Genomic DNA, 17,626 nt, shown 5'->3' with positions numbered 1-17,626 from the left:
CAAATCTCGCTAATATGAATCGGGCTATTGTGAAGCCTGATATCACTGGTCATTTTAAGCTGAAACAATACATGGTACAGCTGATTCAGTCCACTGGGCAATATGTAGGTCTATCTCATGAAGACCCGCATAGGCACATTCAGAATTTCTTGGAAATCACGGATACTTACAACTGCCTAAATGTTTCCAAGGACTATGTTAGGCTGACCTTGTTTCCTTTTTCATTGTTGGGGGAAGCTAAAAAATGGTTGCAGAAGGAGCCTGCTAATTCAATCCATTCTTGGGACGATTTAGCAAAGAAATTCTTAATCAAGTTTTTCCCCACTAAAAAGACGAAGTCTTTGCGAAGCCAGATTCTTGAGTTTCAACAACGGGATGGTGAGACTCTTCGCCAAGCTTGGGAAAAATACAAGAAACTACTCTGAGACTGTCCACATCATTGTCAGACTGATGAGGTATTGGGCCATACTTTTGTTGATGGATTAGATGAGACTTCAGAGATGAATCTTGATTCAGCTTGTGAAGGTAGTTGCATGGCAAGACCATATAGTGAAATACAACTTCTGCTAAACAACTTTACTGCTAATGATCATAATTGGCAAGGTGAGGGAGAACAAAGGAGAGCAATGAAACAGAAAGCAGCAGGGGTACTTGAACTTGATGACTTTTCCGCCATGAGAGTAGATATAGCAAAATTGGCAAATCAAATGAATAGAATGACAATGAACCAGACACAACAAATGCAACATGTTCAACAAATGTCGATTTGTTGTGAAATGTGTGGTGACAATCACACGAGTGACATGTGCCCCCCGAATCCTGAATCTATTTATTATGTGGGGGAAACAAAGCAGAGTTCCGATGAACCAACAGGCACAATATGGGAACACTTACAATCCAAATTGGAGGAATCATCCTAATTTTACCTGGGGTGGAAATCAATCAAATCAAAATCAATATAGACCCCAAGGAAATTTTAATCAACCTCAAAGGCCACCCCAACAAGTATAAGAAAATACAAATGATTTTTTGAAGAAATTGTTACATGACAATCAACAACTCAGAACTGACTTCAGAAATCTTGAAAGGCAAATGGGACAACTAGTTGCAAATCAAAACACTAGGCCTGCAGGTGCTCTTCCAAGTGATACAGAGAAAAATCCACAAGTTAGTGCAATTACACTTAGAACTGGAAGGGAATTAGAAGAAGTTCCAAAGAAGAAAAAAGACAAGCCTATACCTAAGGATGAATTGATTCCCAAAGCAACACAGGAAGCAAAGAAAGATGATACATTTTCAGCGCCCATGAATGATCTCAGGCCACCACCACCTTTTCCACAAAGATTGCAGAAAAAGAATGATGATCGCATGTTCAACAAATTTCTCTCTATGTTGAGTCAAATTCAATTGAATATTCCGTTGGTAGATGCGATTCGTGAAATTCCAAAGTATGCCAAGTACATAAAAGATATTGTGGCTAACAAGAGGAGATTGACTGAATTTGAAACAGTTGCACTTACTAAGGAGTGCACTTCAAGGGTCCAAAATAAGCTTCCTCAAAAGCTTAAGGATCCTGGCAGCTTTACTATCCTTGTGAGAATAGGTAATATTGATGTAGGCCATGCACTTTGTGATTTGGGAGCGAACATAAATTTGATGCCCTTGTCTTTGTACAAACAATTGGGTTTGGTAGATCCAAAACCCACCATTGTGATGTTGCAACTAGCAGACAGGTCTATAGCTTACCCGGAAGGGGAGATTGAAGATGTGCTGCTGAAAATTGGGAAATTTATTTTCCCGGCTGATTTCATTATCTTGGATTTTGAAGCCGATGAAAAAGTTCCTATTATATTGGGAAGACCTCTCTTGGCTACAGGTGATGCTATAATTAAAGTAAGAGAAGGAAAAACGATCATGAGAGTTGACAATGAGGAAGCTGTTTTTAATGTATACAAAGTAATTCAACTTTCTCGCCATTATGAAGAGTTTTCTATGATATCTATCATGGAGATGGATGAGCAACCTATTTCCCCAAGCATATATTTGAAGGATTCTTTAGAGAAAGCAATCGTGTTGTTTGAGAGTTTGGAGATTAATGATGAGGTTGAAAAGATGAAGCATATTTTAAATGCATCATGTGAATATATGAAAGGTTTAAATCTCTTTGAACCTTTGAACAGGCCAAATAGTCCTCCTTCGAAGCCATCAATTGAAGAAGCTCCAAAATTGGAACTAAAGCCTTTACCTTCTCACCTTCATTATGCTTATTTGGATAGTTCTGATACGTTACCTGTTATCATTTCTTCTGACTTGTGTAAATTGTAGGAGGAAAAGTTGCTGAGAGTACTACGTGAGCATAAAAGAGCAATTGGGTGGACAATGTCTGACATAAGAGGTATTAGTCCAGCTTTTTGCATGCATAAAATTCTCATGGAGGAAGGACACAAGCCGAGCATAGAACAACAATGCCGCCTAAATCCCAACATGAAAGAGGTGGTAAGAAAAGAAATGATTAAATGGCTTGATGCAGGTAATGTATTTCCAATCTCTGATAGCAAATGGGTAAGTCCAGTCCATTTCCAAAGAAAGGGGGAATGACTGTAGTGTCAAATGAAAACAATGATCTAATTCTCATTCGAACTGTTACTGGGTGGAGGATTTTCATAGATTATAAAAAATTGAATAACGCCACCCGAAAAGACCATTTTCCTCTCCCCTTTATTGACTAAATGCTTGATAGATTAGCTGGACAGGAATACTACTATTTTTTGGATAGCTACTCGGGATATAATCAAATTGTTATAGCCCCAGAGGACCAAGCGAAGACCACATTTACATGTCCCTATAGGACATATGCATTTAAAAGAATGTCATTTGGTCTCTGTAATGCACCTGGGACTTTTCAAAGGTGTATGATGGCTATTTTTACTGATATGGTTGAAAGATTTGTGGAAGTATTTATGGATGACTTTTATGTATTTGGATGTTCTTTTGATAAATGTTTAATGAATCTTGACAAGGTACTTGCTAGGTGTGAAGAAACAAATTTGGTACTAAATTGGGAAAAATGCTATTTCATGGTAAGAGAAGGTATCGTCTTAGGGCACAAAGTGTCCAAGAATGGATTGTAGGTAGATAGAGCAAAGGTGGAAGCAATTGAAAAATTACCACCACCGACATCAGTTTGAGGCATTCGCAATTACCGGGTAATAGGATATTGCCCAGTTAACTAATAAGTGGATAAAACTTAATTAATTATACTCCAAAGACGTGGCAGCACTATCTTACAGCATGAAGTGATTAAGTTAAGCAAAAGTCCTAGGTGGCTACTTATGGAAATTTAATAAAAATAAGACTTAAATGTAAGTCTTATCCATGAGACATTGTTTTGTCAATTCTTTCAAAGTTCAAAAACGTTCTTCCTTGGTTCAAGAATTGTTAGGAGCAGAAAAAATTCTTTATTAGATCAAAATCGATGCTTCTCAGTTCAAACACGTTAGAAACAGAAGCAAATTTTCCAACGAGAATTTGTTGGAATAGTAGCAACGTGAAATTTTGTGGTTCTAGAAGAGTACGGTGCAATCTTCGCCAAGAATATTATACGGACTTTTTCTACTCCAGGTATGTTAAGTTCATCCCTTCTTTCTTTTGGCATGGTCCAAATTATACTGAAGAAATGAGAAAATACACAAGTTTTCACAAATTACTCTATTCATAGAAATACTAGGGGTGTCTATATTCTTGATTCCCTATGTGAATTATTATCATCTTCTGTCCATGGGTCTCAAAATAATACGCCATTGAAAGAGTTTATCCGGAAGGAATATTGAGGTTTTTACGTATTTTTCATGCATTTCACCCATTTATACATGTGCATCGACTCATGACCAGATGACGTTATATACACGTATATATGTTAATATATGTATATGTGATATAGGAAAAGGTTACACCGTTATGTACGCACCACCACCTGATCACCTGGCATATGTTGATGATGTTGCCCACAGTGGCCGAGACGATATGATGGGATGCCCTCAGTGGCTTGATGATATTATTTACACTCATACCTATGCATGACATGGCATTTATATGCACGTGCATGATATTATAAATATTTTAGAATTTACAAAGTTATTCAGATTTAATGATGTGTTTCTTTATTCCATGTTTAATTTATGTCTTTTACGTATTAATTTTCATGCCTTACATACTTAGTAAATTTTTTGTACTGACACCCTATTTCATGGGATATGCGTTTCATGCCCGCATGTGCAGGTAGGCAAGATAATAGTCCCCTTCTTAGGATTCCTGATTCGCGAGAGTTGGCGTGCTCCACTTGATCCGGAGCTGCTTTTGATTTTGGTACGATACGTTGGTATATATATATATACATTGTAGACAGTATGTCTACATGTATATATATGGGTATGATGTGGCTCACTCCCATCTTTGTACATGCATATGGCCATGCAGTTTTTATCGTAGTTTCATTAAAGATTTTTCAAAATTTCATCTCCTTTGTGCAGGCTTCTTGAGAAAGATACATCCTTCAAGTTTGATGATGCTTGTGTGAAAGCATTTGATGAGCTGAAAAAAAGATTAGTTACTGCACCATCATTGCTCCAAATTGGAAACTTCCATTTGAGTTGATGTGTGACACAAGTGACATAGCCATCGGAGCTGTTTTGGGGCAGCAGAAGGAGAAAATCTTTTACTCCATTCATTATGCGAGCAAAACTCTTAATCCAGCATAGATGAATTACACTGTTACTGAAAAAGAGTTGCTTGCAATAGTATGGGCATTTGATAAGTTCAGGTCCTATCTAGTGGGAACCAAAGTCATAGTTTACACAGATCACTCAGCTATCGGGTATTTATTTGCAAAGAAAGATGCCAAGCCAAGGTTAATCCGATGGGTTCTTCTTTTGCAGGAATTTGATTTAGAAATTCGAGATCGAAAAGGGACAGAGAATCAGGTTGCAGATCACTTGTCCATGTTGGAAAATCGAGACCATGTCACTGAAGGAGAATCAATCAAAGAAACATTTGCTGATGAACAGTTACTAGCCATCACTTCGGATGAAACCCCATGGTATGATAATTATGTGAATTTTATTGCAAGTGGGGTAACTCCACCAGAATTCATAACTGATCATAGAAGAAGATTTTTACATGACGTGAGATTTTACATGTGGGACGAGCCTTTTCTATACAACCAATACGCAGATCAAGTGGTAAGAAGGTGTGTCCCTGAGGAGGACATGAATGCAACATTTCATGACTGTCATGCTTCTGTTTATGGAGGTCACCATGGTGGAGACAGAACTGCACAAAAGGTTTTGCAATCAGATTTTTACTGGCCAAAATTGTTTAAAGATGCACATGTTTTTGTTAAAAATTGTGACAGGTGTCAAAGAACAAGTACAATCACGAAGAGGAACAAGATGTCGTTGCAAAATATTTGGCAGTAGAGCTCTTTGATGTCTAGGGAATTGATTTTATGGGACCATTTTCATTCTCTAATGGTCACAAATACATTTTGGTTGTAGTCGATTATGTGTCTAAGTGGGTTGAGGCCATTGCTCTTCCTACTAATGATGCAAAGGTAGTGGTAAATTTCGTAAAGAAGCAGAATTTCACACGATTTGGAACTCCAAGGGTGTTGATAAGTGATGGAGGAACACACTTTTGTAAGAAATTGTTGAAAATATTCTAGCAAAATATGGGGTAAGACACAAGGTTGCTACTGCGTATCACCCTCAAACGAGTGGTCAAGTTGAAGTGTTAAACAGAGAAGTAAAACACATTTTTGAGAAAACAGTGAGTACAAATAGGAAAGATTGGTTCGGTAAGTTAGAAGATTCATTATGGGCTTACCGAACTGCATACAAGACTCCAATAGGTACTTTTCCGTACAGGTTAGTTTATGGAAAGGCATGTCATTTGCCCGTTGAGCTAGAAAACAAAGATTATTGGGCAATCAAAAAGCTAAATATGGATATGGACTTAGCCGGTGAAAAACAACTGCTACAACTCAATGAGCTTGATGAGTTTCGGTTGCATGCTTATGAAAAATGCCAAGTTTTATAAAGAAAAGACCAAGAGGTGGCATGACAAGCACATCCAACATCGTGAGTTTGAGCTGGGTCAAGAAGTTCTCTTGTTTAATTCAAGGCTAAATCTTTTTCCTGGAAAGTTTAAGTCTCATTGGGCAGGCCCTTTCGTTGTGGTAAGTGTGTCCTCATGGAACAGTTGAATTGTGGGACATAAATTCAAGTGGTACATTTTTGGTGAATGGGCAGCGAGTAAAACACTATTGGGTTGGTAATATTAAACGTCACAAGACCTCGGTAGATTTGGTTGATGTGTGATGAAGTGTTGAGTCGTGTCGCGACGTTAAATTAGGCGCTTGTTGGGAGGCAACCCGATGACTAACATCACTAACTTTTAATTGTAGTTTAGAAATAGTATATTTTAGATGTTATAATATTTTTAATCAGGTGCAAGCATGAATTTGGCATAAAATCAGTGTACAAAGAATTAGGGGTGCATAAAATCAGTGTAAAATCAGCGCATAAAATTACACTGCCGCGCCGCGGGGTGCGCTGCGTGGGGCGCTATGGCAGTGCATTTTCCAGCAAAATATTGTTTTGCTCCATTAAAATATATTCTGCCTCTGACCAATCCATGTACGCGTCGCGCGGGGTGTCGCGGACGTGTAAAAATCGCAGAACTATTCTATTTCGGTCTTAAAAGGGCATAATTGTCAAAACCCATTCTTACATGATTAAAAAGGGTAAAGCAGGGGGAAGACCTGATTTTAGAGAGAGAAAGAAGAGGAGATTCATCTTCAAGTATCAAAAATCAAGAGGAACAACACTTTGGAGCAAGGATTAAAAGAGTTTTTCTAAACATTCTTCTAGTATCTATTTATTTTATGTTTAAGACTAAATTGTTAATGTTTGTATGAATATGAGTGGCTAAAAATCCAAATATTCTGGGGTCATGAGTGTTAGATGATTATGTTGATTGAAGCTTAAATTGACGATCTTGAAATTATCATTATGAGTTGTTTATTTGATTCCGCTGTTAATTATTTTACTGTGTAGCTAACAGTGAAATACTATTTATGAATTTTGAGTTAAACTTGAAAAAGGATATTCTTGATTGCATATAAAATCAAATAGAACATGATTTTGATCCCGGGCATCGGGTGAAAGATTAGCGATTAAGATAGAAATATACTTAATTGCCTTGTTTGGTTAAAAAATAGGAATTGTAAATGCATTTGATTTAATATTAATGCCATAGAAATATAGGTATTAATTTAACTTGAATAGGCACATAAGAATTCGACAGATTCTTATGGGTATTATTAACCCTATAATCAATAACCCAGATAATTCAATAAATTATTCTTAAGCTAAAAGCATAGCGTGATCTCTAGCAAGCCCATGACCCTGGAATATCTCTTTTATTAATTGTTAAAAGAAAATTGCATAAGTGGTGTAGTAAACTTTGTGTTGTATCGAACAACTACTAAGGCTGAAAAATCAAGGGGCAAAGGTAATGCACAGGTACCACACATAAAAAGCCAATCGGCAACATCTGAAATTGTGGGTTTGGAGTGTGAAGTTACTGGTGTTGTAACAACATCAGCAGCAGCTGTACCAACTAGTGAAAAACAGGATATTGCAGTCAATGCTCCATTGCACACAGCTGGGGAGTATGTACACACAGAGGGGCAAGATGTTAGTGGTGTCAATATTGAACAGGTTATGCTTTTAGATTATAAAGCTACTGATGGTAACAAGGAAGGACAGAGCAAACAAAAAACTGGCCAAGGTAGCGAGCTAATGCATAAACAAGAGCACAGCTACAATACTCCAACGTTGCATTTTTCTAGTCCTCATGTGAAAAAAATTATTAAAGATGCGCAGGCCGCAATGGTGCTGAATACTACTATGGCTAGACAACCATTAGTCACCTTGAATACTTCTGTGTTTGAGGTACCTTCCCAGTCAATAGAGTCGTTTGGTTAATATGGAGGCGAACATGGACAATTGCTATTATCAACAGCAAATACCAATGAAATTGCTCAATCAGCTTTGACAGAGATGGTTAGCAAATCCAAAAAATGGGCTGCCAAATATAATGAACAATCTGAAGGAATTGAAGAGGAGAACAGGGGGATTGCAAATGATCTTGCTGCAATTTCTGTGCACGAATAGCATGAAGCAACAACAACTCCAACCAATGCACACCAGCTCAATACAACAACCTCAACCTCAAAGACAACAACAAAGAAAAAAAAGAACAAGATGCAGCAGACAGCAAAACATTTGCATTGTGAACAGTTTGAGGAGCATATCACAACAAGTCAAGCATGCATAAAGGAGAATGAATTGCTGCAGTTTTTCAGCCCTTGCGTGGAAAATATTATCGCGGATCCCATGATCAAGCAACCTTTGGTCACTTTTTCAAATTCAATCACATGCTCAAATTTGAAAAGGGAACATGAAAATGGTCTTAAACTAAGGTTTCGATTTGCCAGCCATCATGTGGAAAGAGTTATCAAGGATGAACTTCAAATACTATATTTTGAGAATACTTTGACTGGAAAATTAAAGAACAAGTTGGAGGCTCCAGATTTCATTCCAAGTAAGCCTCCTTGTCGCACATGTATTTACCACCTAGATACACCACCAAACACTGTGGAGGACCACATTGGAACAAGCAAAGCAGGTGCTATCTGGATGAAAATTGCAACAAGGTCCGACAAGGAAGCAATTGTTAGGCGACCTCCAATGAGAGCTGCTAAACAAAAGCAGGTTGCCCCAACTTCCTTAGCGAGGTCCAACCGGTCAAAAAATAGACGATGATTCTTGAATACTTATTGAACAAGGTAGATGAAAACGACAAAGAAGTAAAAATTGAAGATTTTACAAGGTTGAAAAAAAAGGGACAACAATCAAATGGGTACTACATTTTATTCTACCACTTTATTAGTATCCTCATCTGTAATATCATCACAGAGTATGTTATAAACTCTGTGATGATCATAGAATATTTGGTCCTTTCAAGTTCATATTTTTTACATTCTTGTTAATAGGCGAGGTTGACAAGCCTGTATAGGATTAGTACAGTAAAGTTAGCCCGGTTTGTGTTATATGGGTAACAATACCGGTGCTATTTTCCCCCTTATTTGTACATTTCCTAATTGATGTATTTTTCTTTTCTGTTATTAATAAAAAACTAGCAAAAAAATAAAAAAAAAAACTTTGTGTTGTATTATTGTTTGATTACTAGTTAAATTGTTAATTGGTTATTTATGTATTTTGTGATGAATTAGATTGAATTGATAATTATTTGAGTTTGCATCAGTCGATAAGTTGATCATAATTTCTCGTGGGAACGATACTTTACTTATTACTATATTACTTGACGATCGCGTACACTTGCGTGAGTGTTTTGGTCGAAATAGCCAACATCAACAATTCAAGCAACTAGTCTCTCAAGCAAAATCTAGGTAAGATACTTACCTCAATTAAGCAAAATCAATACTCCAAAACCGCCTTCCCTCGCAAATTAATTTCCAAACAACTCGAATCTAGCCTAAAACAACTCAATAACATCAAATAAAGTTATAGGAATTAATTCCAAACAATAAAGCTTCAATCTTTATTTAATTCCCAAAAAGTCAACAAAAGTCTACCTGTGCCGACATGGTCAAACCCGGGTCACGGGGTAGATCTTGATTATCCATAACCATGTGAATCCAAATATGTTACTAGATTCTAAAATTAAGTTTAAATTATAGCTCAAAATCCCAATTTTTACTCTCTTAGATTTTAGGTAAAACTCTCAAATTTTCCTCAAAATTTCATGTTTTGAGTGTTAATAATCCATGTAGATTCTTAAAACATTAACAAAATGAGAAGAATAACTTACCGTGAAGTCTTGTATGAAATTATCTAAGCCAAAATCACCTCTAGTCTAGGGTTCAAAATATTAATAAATGTGCTAAAATCACAAAATACATCACACAAACATTTTGCCTAGGGGTATCCTTTGCGAATGCGGCACGTGCCTCACGTTCGTGAAGCACAAAAGTCAATGCCCAAAAATAACCCTTCGCTTTCACCGAATTACCCTTGCGAATGCGGTGACCATTCTGCGTCTCCCTTCCGAACGCGGCCTGTCCTTCACGAACGCAAAGGTAATTCTTCCAACTCCCAACTTTTCCTTCGCGAACCTGGATTCCTCAGCATGAAGGCATACCTTTCCTGCCACCAACCTTCGCGAATGCGATTCCCAAGCGTGAACATGAAGAACAAATTCCTCCAATCCAAAATTATTCATCGCGAACGCGAGGCTACCTATGAGAACGCGATGAACACCAGACACCAGCACATCAGCCAACTCCAAACTTGCTTCAGGTGGTCCGAAACGCATCTGAGCTACACGAGACCCCATACACTTATACCAACAAGTCCGTAAAAACTATCTATACCTATCCAAAGCCTCCAAATACATACGGTAATATCACATCAACGAATCAAAAATCAAATCAAAAGTTGAACTTCTCTTAATTCAAGAATTTCCAAGCTTCCAACCAAGCGTTTGATTAAAGCCTAACCAATCTGGAACATCCAAACATAGCACACAAAACTTTTCTAAGTTTCAGAACAATAAACCAAATCCAATACCATCAAAGTCAACTTTTGGTAGCTTAGGAACTCTCCAGACCTTCAAATTGTCAACTTTCGGCAAATAGAGCCAAAACATCCTAGGAACCTTCAAATCTAAATCCGAATATATGCCTAAGTCCAAAATTACCATACGAATCTATTGGAACCATCAAATGATCAATCCGAAGTTGTTTACACAAAAGTCAAACTTTGGTCAACTCTTACAACTTATGCTTCCAATAATGGAACTAATTAGTATTCCAATTCACTCCAAAACCTTTCTGGAACCAAACGAATCATCCACACAAATCATCAAACATCAAATATACATATAAAAATGGAAAAGGCCTAAAAATGTCACTCAACTAACATAAATGGCATATATATGCCATCCATTAAAAGGTCGCCCTATTCATGCCACTAACGTTATACTTTTGGCCTATTTATGTCATTGTCTACTAACAATTTCATTTTCTGGTTTTTATATAATAAGAATTAATTTTTCGACCCACCTTTGCCACATGCCTTATATTACTGGTTCTTCTTTACTTGACCCTACATTCCTTGGGTCGTGACAAGGAATTAGGGGTTGTGTTAAAAGATGGTTGGTTTTTATCGGGTTGGGCATGGTTAATTATACATAATCGGGGTTAAAGAAATATAGGGTCAAGTAAATAAGAACCAGTAATATAAAAATACGTGGCAAAGGTGGGGTTGAAAAATTAATTCTTATTATTTAAAAATCAAAAAATAAAATTGTTAGTAGACAATGGCATAAATAGGCCAAAAGTATAACGTTAGTGGCATAAATAGGCCAAAAGTATAACGTTCGTGGCATGAATAGGGCGACCTTTCAATGGATGACATAGATAGGCCATTTATGTTAGCTGAGTGGTATTTTTTGGCATTTTCCGTAAAAAATATCAAATAGGGGAACGGAGCTCAAATACACAGAATGACCGACCGGATCGTTATATTAAACTAATGTTTCTTTAAGTATGAATTAATTGTTGCCATTCATTTCAGAGAGAGAACAAATCATATTGTGTTGATTTAAATTAATTTGTGCTTTTTCGCTATTTCTATTTTGGCTGCTTTCTTTCAAGCAGGGCAGTACTTATTGAACCAATCGAGCATTGTTCTGTACCAAGTAGTACTTATTGGATTCTGTGAAAAGAAGTTAGATGCTTAACTAATCAACCTTTTCTGTGCTTTGAATTCGCTTATGAGATTTCCTGCCTCATTCACGGCATTTTGTATCAATTATATATGATTTATCTAATGATGATTCTGAGAACACAAAAGATGAGGATGATAAAGAGTGATAGTGATGAACAATTGCGATATCCCACAGATGGCTCAGAGAGTGATTCTAAAGAAAAAATGGTTGAGTTTAATGAAGAGAGAGATATGGAATATCCTGAGCTTCTGCTAGGTATGACATTTTCATCTGTCAATGTTTTTAGAGAAGCGCTTACAGAGCTATTCAGAACTATCAAAAGGCAAGAGATAAGCCTATTACTCTTTCCGTCTCATATTATGTGTCGTGTTTCTATTTTACACGTCCCTTAAGAAATATTAATTAGGGAAGAAATTGGATTATTCTACCCTTATTTATGTCATAAGATATAATCTCTCTTCATTGAATACTTATTTTATTTATGTGTTATCTTCATCTTCAAAAATAATTATTAGTAAGGGTAAAAAAGGAAAAAAAAATCAGTTTGTCTTAAACTTCTAAAATGACAAATAATTTGAGACAACTATTTTTAGTAATCACGACTATTAATATAAGACCGAGGGAGTATTACATTATCAGAAGGTAAGATCTCATTTTTCAGCAAGGTCCAAGAGTAATATGTTGAGCAATAATGTTTCTGAGTCATTCAACAATTTCATCAAAGAAGCAAGAGAAAAGCCTATTATTACATTATTGGAACCTATCAGAAGGCTTCTCATGACTAGATATCAAACTAAGAGGGAACAGATGGCCAAATGGCTGGGAGAATATGTCTGCGGATCATAGGCGGACCTACGTTGATGGTTGAGGGGTCACGGGACCCCGTTAGCCTCGGCCAAAATTCTGTATATATATCTTATATATATCTGCATATATCTGGGACCCATTAAATATTTTTCGTGTGCTCAAGGACAAAAAGAGGCGAATTGGAGGAGTTTTTTTGTAGGACACTTAAGTTTCCAGATTTGCTAGAGGTCCTGGGTTCAAAACCCATTTTCACCACTTTCTCTTCTTCTTTTTATTTTACTTTCTTTTGAATTCAACTAGTTTGTACTTAATATAGCAAACTACTTCACTTTTTACTTTTATCCTTTTTTGAATTCAAATATAGTTTAGTTTTAATATATAATAATCAACTTACTTAATTTTATTCTTTTTCAAATTCCTTTCCTTAAGCTTAAAAGCCTCAAATTGCTATTTATCGCGCTTCGGAAGTAGAAAAATACAAATTTTTCTTCCACAATTTTCTTCAATAATCACTTTGATAAAGTAGTGAATATCCGTCAACTCTGATTCGGCAATGACAACTAATTAAGAGTTTGATGCTTCTTCAGTTCTTTAACTATTAGCACACTCTTAATCTTGATTTGTTTAGTAAGTTTTTTGATAATTTTTGAAGTTTGAACACCCTTTTGATCACAAACTCCTTTTTTAATTGAGAAAAAGCTCGAAAATTTAAAGTTTGAACAGTCTTAAATCAAATATTAGATGCTTTCTATTTCTTTAGAACTTCTTTTTATTTGTACTTGGATGATAAGTCATCACAATCATTGAGTTTTTAAAGAGTTGCTCGCCAAATTTTATAATAATTAGCATACAATGGTGCCCCCGTCATGCTCAAATCCTGGGTCCGCCTCTGCCGCGGATTGAGGCCAAAATGGAAGATTTGAAGACTTATTAAAGGAATTGTGAGGTGAGTGTTTGAAGAATCTCAAGGAATGAAATATAATATTGTCGACATTGGAAGAAGGGTTTGTACATGTAGAAAATGGGATCTCCTTGCGTTCATGGGGTGGCTGCAATAATATAATTTTTGAGCGTGTGGAGAATTTGAGAATTACGTGCACGAGTATTATGCTAAAGAACTTATGCCCTTGCATATATGCAGAAAATCACTCTTGTACCAGATCAAAGTTTATGCGTAATAGCTCCATTCGATCCAATCATGCCACCTCCTTTGAGGAGACCCCCTGCAATACTATTTCATTCTTTCTACAACTTTAGCTTCTATTTTACAGTATATAATTATTAGTTAACTCTTAACATGAAGGCACAAAGTGATAATAGCTAGGGGAGGCAGACCAAGAGCATCTACCCAATGTGGTCTTGCTTCTAACTTGAATATTAGTAATGACGTTGTCAAAGAATCTGAGATGACAAGAGGAAGTAACTTCGGAAGAGGCAGAAGAAGAGGTAGGGGAAAAGAATCCGTATCTGGTGGAGGCAAGAACATATACCGGAGCATTTCCATATTAGAGAAGAAGGGGAGTACCAAGTCTTGGCAAAAACAGTAGCACATTGTAACGACCCGGCTAGTCATTTTGAGTGTTATAGCCTAGTTCCCCTATTTATTGTCTATTCTATGTTTGTTTGTTGTTATGTAACTCGCCGGGGTGGTTGATTTGGTTCCGGAGATGTTTCGGAATGAGTTGGGCCACTTAGTCCCAGGTTGGAAGCCTAAGTTGAAAAAGTTGATCGGATATTGACTTATGTGTAAATGGCTTCAAAATGGAGTTTTGATATTTCTGATAGCTCCGTATGGTGATTTTAGACTTAGGACTGTGTCCGGATATTGAATCGGAGGTCCGCATGTAGTTTTGGCTTGAATTGACAAAAGTTGGAAAAGATGAGGTTTGGAGAGTTGAGAACTTTGATCGAGAGTTGACTTTGTTGTTACCGGACTCGGATTTCAATATCGGAAGTTGGAATACATCCGTTGTGGCGTTTATGTCTTGTGTGCAAAATTTGAGGTTAATCGGAGATGGTTTGGTATGTTTCGGCGTTAGTTTTGGAAGTTAGAAGTTCATTATGCTTAAATCGATGCAAGATTCGTGGTTTTAGTGTTGTTTGATGTGATTTGATTCGGTAGGGGGCATAGGAACGGATAACGCTCTTAGTTAGCTTAGGAGCGGAGGTACGAGAAAAAAAGGGGAGTTTCCCTTGACTAAGCAGTTTCCACTAGACCATTGGCTAATAGTTTAGTTGTTCCCAGAGGAATTCAATCTGGACAGCTTTGAACGAGTTTGTATGATGTTTTAGGACTTGTTGGTATGTTTAGTCGAGGAACTGCTGATTTTTCTTTTGCTGGTTTCCTTATATGCGATCGCAAGTGGAGGATCGCCATCGCGAAGAGTTGCTTGGCAACTGGTGGGGGTTGGTTCTATGCGATCGCGAGAGTGGTATGCGATCATAAAGCTTGGGGAGGTAGTGCTACGCGAACGCGTGAGCTGGGTCGCATCCGCGAAGAGAAAAGTGAGGGAGTTGGGGGTCCATGCGATTTGTTCTTCGCGATAGCGTGAAGAGGTCCGCGATCGCGTAGATCGGGGAGTCTGTGAATCGCGTTCGCAGGTGTTTGTTCGCGTTCGCGAGCAGTACTTTGAGGGGAGCTTGATTTTTGTTCTTCGCGATCGCAAGGGACTTTTTGTGATCGCGAAGAGGAACATCTGGGCAGACTGTTAAAATATCAAAATCGAGGGTTTGAACCTATTTTTCATATTTTGAGCTAAAGAGACCTCGGATTTGGGTGATTCTTGAAGGTATTTTCAAGGAGTTGAATGGGGTAAGTGATTCTAACTCTGATTTGGTTGTTATACCTGGATCTATCATTATTTTTACCATTTAATTAGTGTTTTGAGTTGGAAAAATTAGAAAAAATTGTAGAAACTTCATAAGGTTAAATTTGAGGATTTAAATGTCGAATTATGATCGAAATTGAGTAATTTTTGTATGGTTGGACTCGCGGTTGAATGGGTGTTTGGATTTGTTAATTTTGTCGGATTCCCAAACATGGGCCCGGGGTTGACCTTTTGAGTTGAGTTTTGACTTTTGTTAAAGAACTTAACTTTATCATATGGAATTGATTCCTATAGCTTGTGTTGATTGTATAGAGTTGTTTATGGCTAGATTTGAGTCGTTCGGAGGCCTATTCGCCAGGCAAGGGCTTGTTGAAGTAGAGATTTGCATAGTTTGAAGTAAGTAACACTTCTAAACTTGGTTCTGAGGGTATGTATATCTGAAATATGTGTTATGTGATTGGTGTTGAGGTAATATACATGTTAGGTGACAGCCTGACAGGCATGTGGGTGTGCACCATGGTAATTATGACCCGGTCGATTCTGTAGTAATATGTAGTTATCAAATCTTATTGTTATTTATGTGATGTATATGTGTTAGAACAATTGAGCTGCAATCCATGTTAGAAATCATGTTTAGGATATATGTTTATCCACTGAGACCCATTGGGTTATTTCTGCTGCTGAATTATTTTCTTAAATGGCAGTTTTGTACTCATTCACATCCATCATTTGCATATCATATCTCAGTATATGTTATTATTTATTGTTGTATCATATATTATTGTTGGGCTGATTGGCATAGATTTGTGATCCAAAGAGACTAGAGAGATTGATGATTGAGTTGGAGCCTGAGAGCAGTGTTGTGAGTGAGATTTGTGGATCGAGCTGCACGCCGCAGCAGGCCATGTTGGTTTATATTAGTGTTTGGGCAGGATCCGCCCCTCCGGAGTCTGACATACCAGAAGTGAGTGCAGGTACCGTACAGTGCTGAGTGACTAAGTGTGATGAGTGAGAGTTGAGGTAGTTATATTGAGTACACTGGGAGTAGGAGTACGTGATGTTATCATTGTGATGTATTACATGTTACATGTACATTTGACATGTAGATATAGAGATATAACATTCCTCATATAAGTCATACTTGGCATATTTCATCTGTGTTGAGCTAAAACCATTAAACTTGAAAGCATGTCTATATTTCTATACTGTGTACAGACTGTTTATGAGTTTTACCTGAGATATTATTGTCATTCTTCCTGTCATACTTGTATTATAAATCTGAAACTGGACTGCAATTGTCTGAGCTCGTCACTAATTTCAGCCCAAGATTAGTCTTGTTACTTATTGAGTACATTGAGTTGGTTGTACTCATACTACACTCTGCACTTCATGTGCAAATTCAGGTACTTCTAGGTACGGCGGTTGCTAGCTTTGGAGTTTTATCTGTTGGAGACTATTGAGATAGCTGCCTTGGCGTCCGCAGACCTGGACTCTCCTTCTTTTTATTTATTAGTATTGTTCTATCTTTCTAGACAGTGTTTTAGCAGTCAGACTATGTTGTCATTTAGATGCTCATGTACTTAGTGACACCCTGATTTTGGGGAATTATGTATTGAGTTGCAGTATTTTATTATCAGTTACTGTGAAATTTTCACTATTTAAGCTTGTTTCGGTATGTTTTAAGTTAAAGATGCGTTGTTATTTGTGAGTTGACGTCTTGCCTAGTGTTGCGATAGGCATCTTTACAACATGTGAGATTTTGGTTCGTGACACACATCTTCTAGCAGTGGCAGTTGTATTGGTGGAAAAAAGGCATGACATGTAGATTAATAGTATGGTGACAAGTGACATTTATATTAGGTCAAGAAAAATGATGAGGCATGGATAATACCCACTTTGTTTTACCAAAAGAGGTATGGTATCTGATTACTGAAAAAAGAAGAAATAGGCACGAGATGAATGAAGACCATAAAAGAGGAAGATTCATGAATCAGTTATAAATATAGAAAAGGAAGCAGTATTTACACTGATTATGCACGATCATCTATTATTGCCATAACTGTTACGAGTAAATATAGTAACGTGCAATTAATGCAGTTAATGTTATTAACCGGTGA

The sequence above is a fragment of the Nicotiana tabacum genome, chromosome 11, assembly GCF_000715075.1.
Source record: "Nicotiana tabacum cultivar K326 chromosome 11, ASM71507v2, whole genome shotgun sequence".
NCBI classification, from domain to species: Eukaryota; Viridiplantae; Streptophyta; class Magnoliopsida; order Solanales; family Solanaceae; genus Nicotiana; species Nicotiana tabacum.
The sequence above is the reverse complement of the archived record's forward strand: the minus strand, read 5'-3'. Positions refer to the sequence as shown.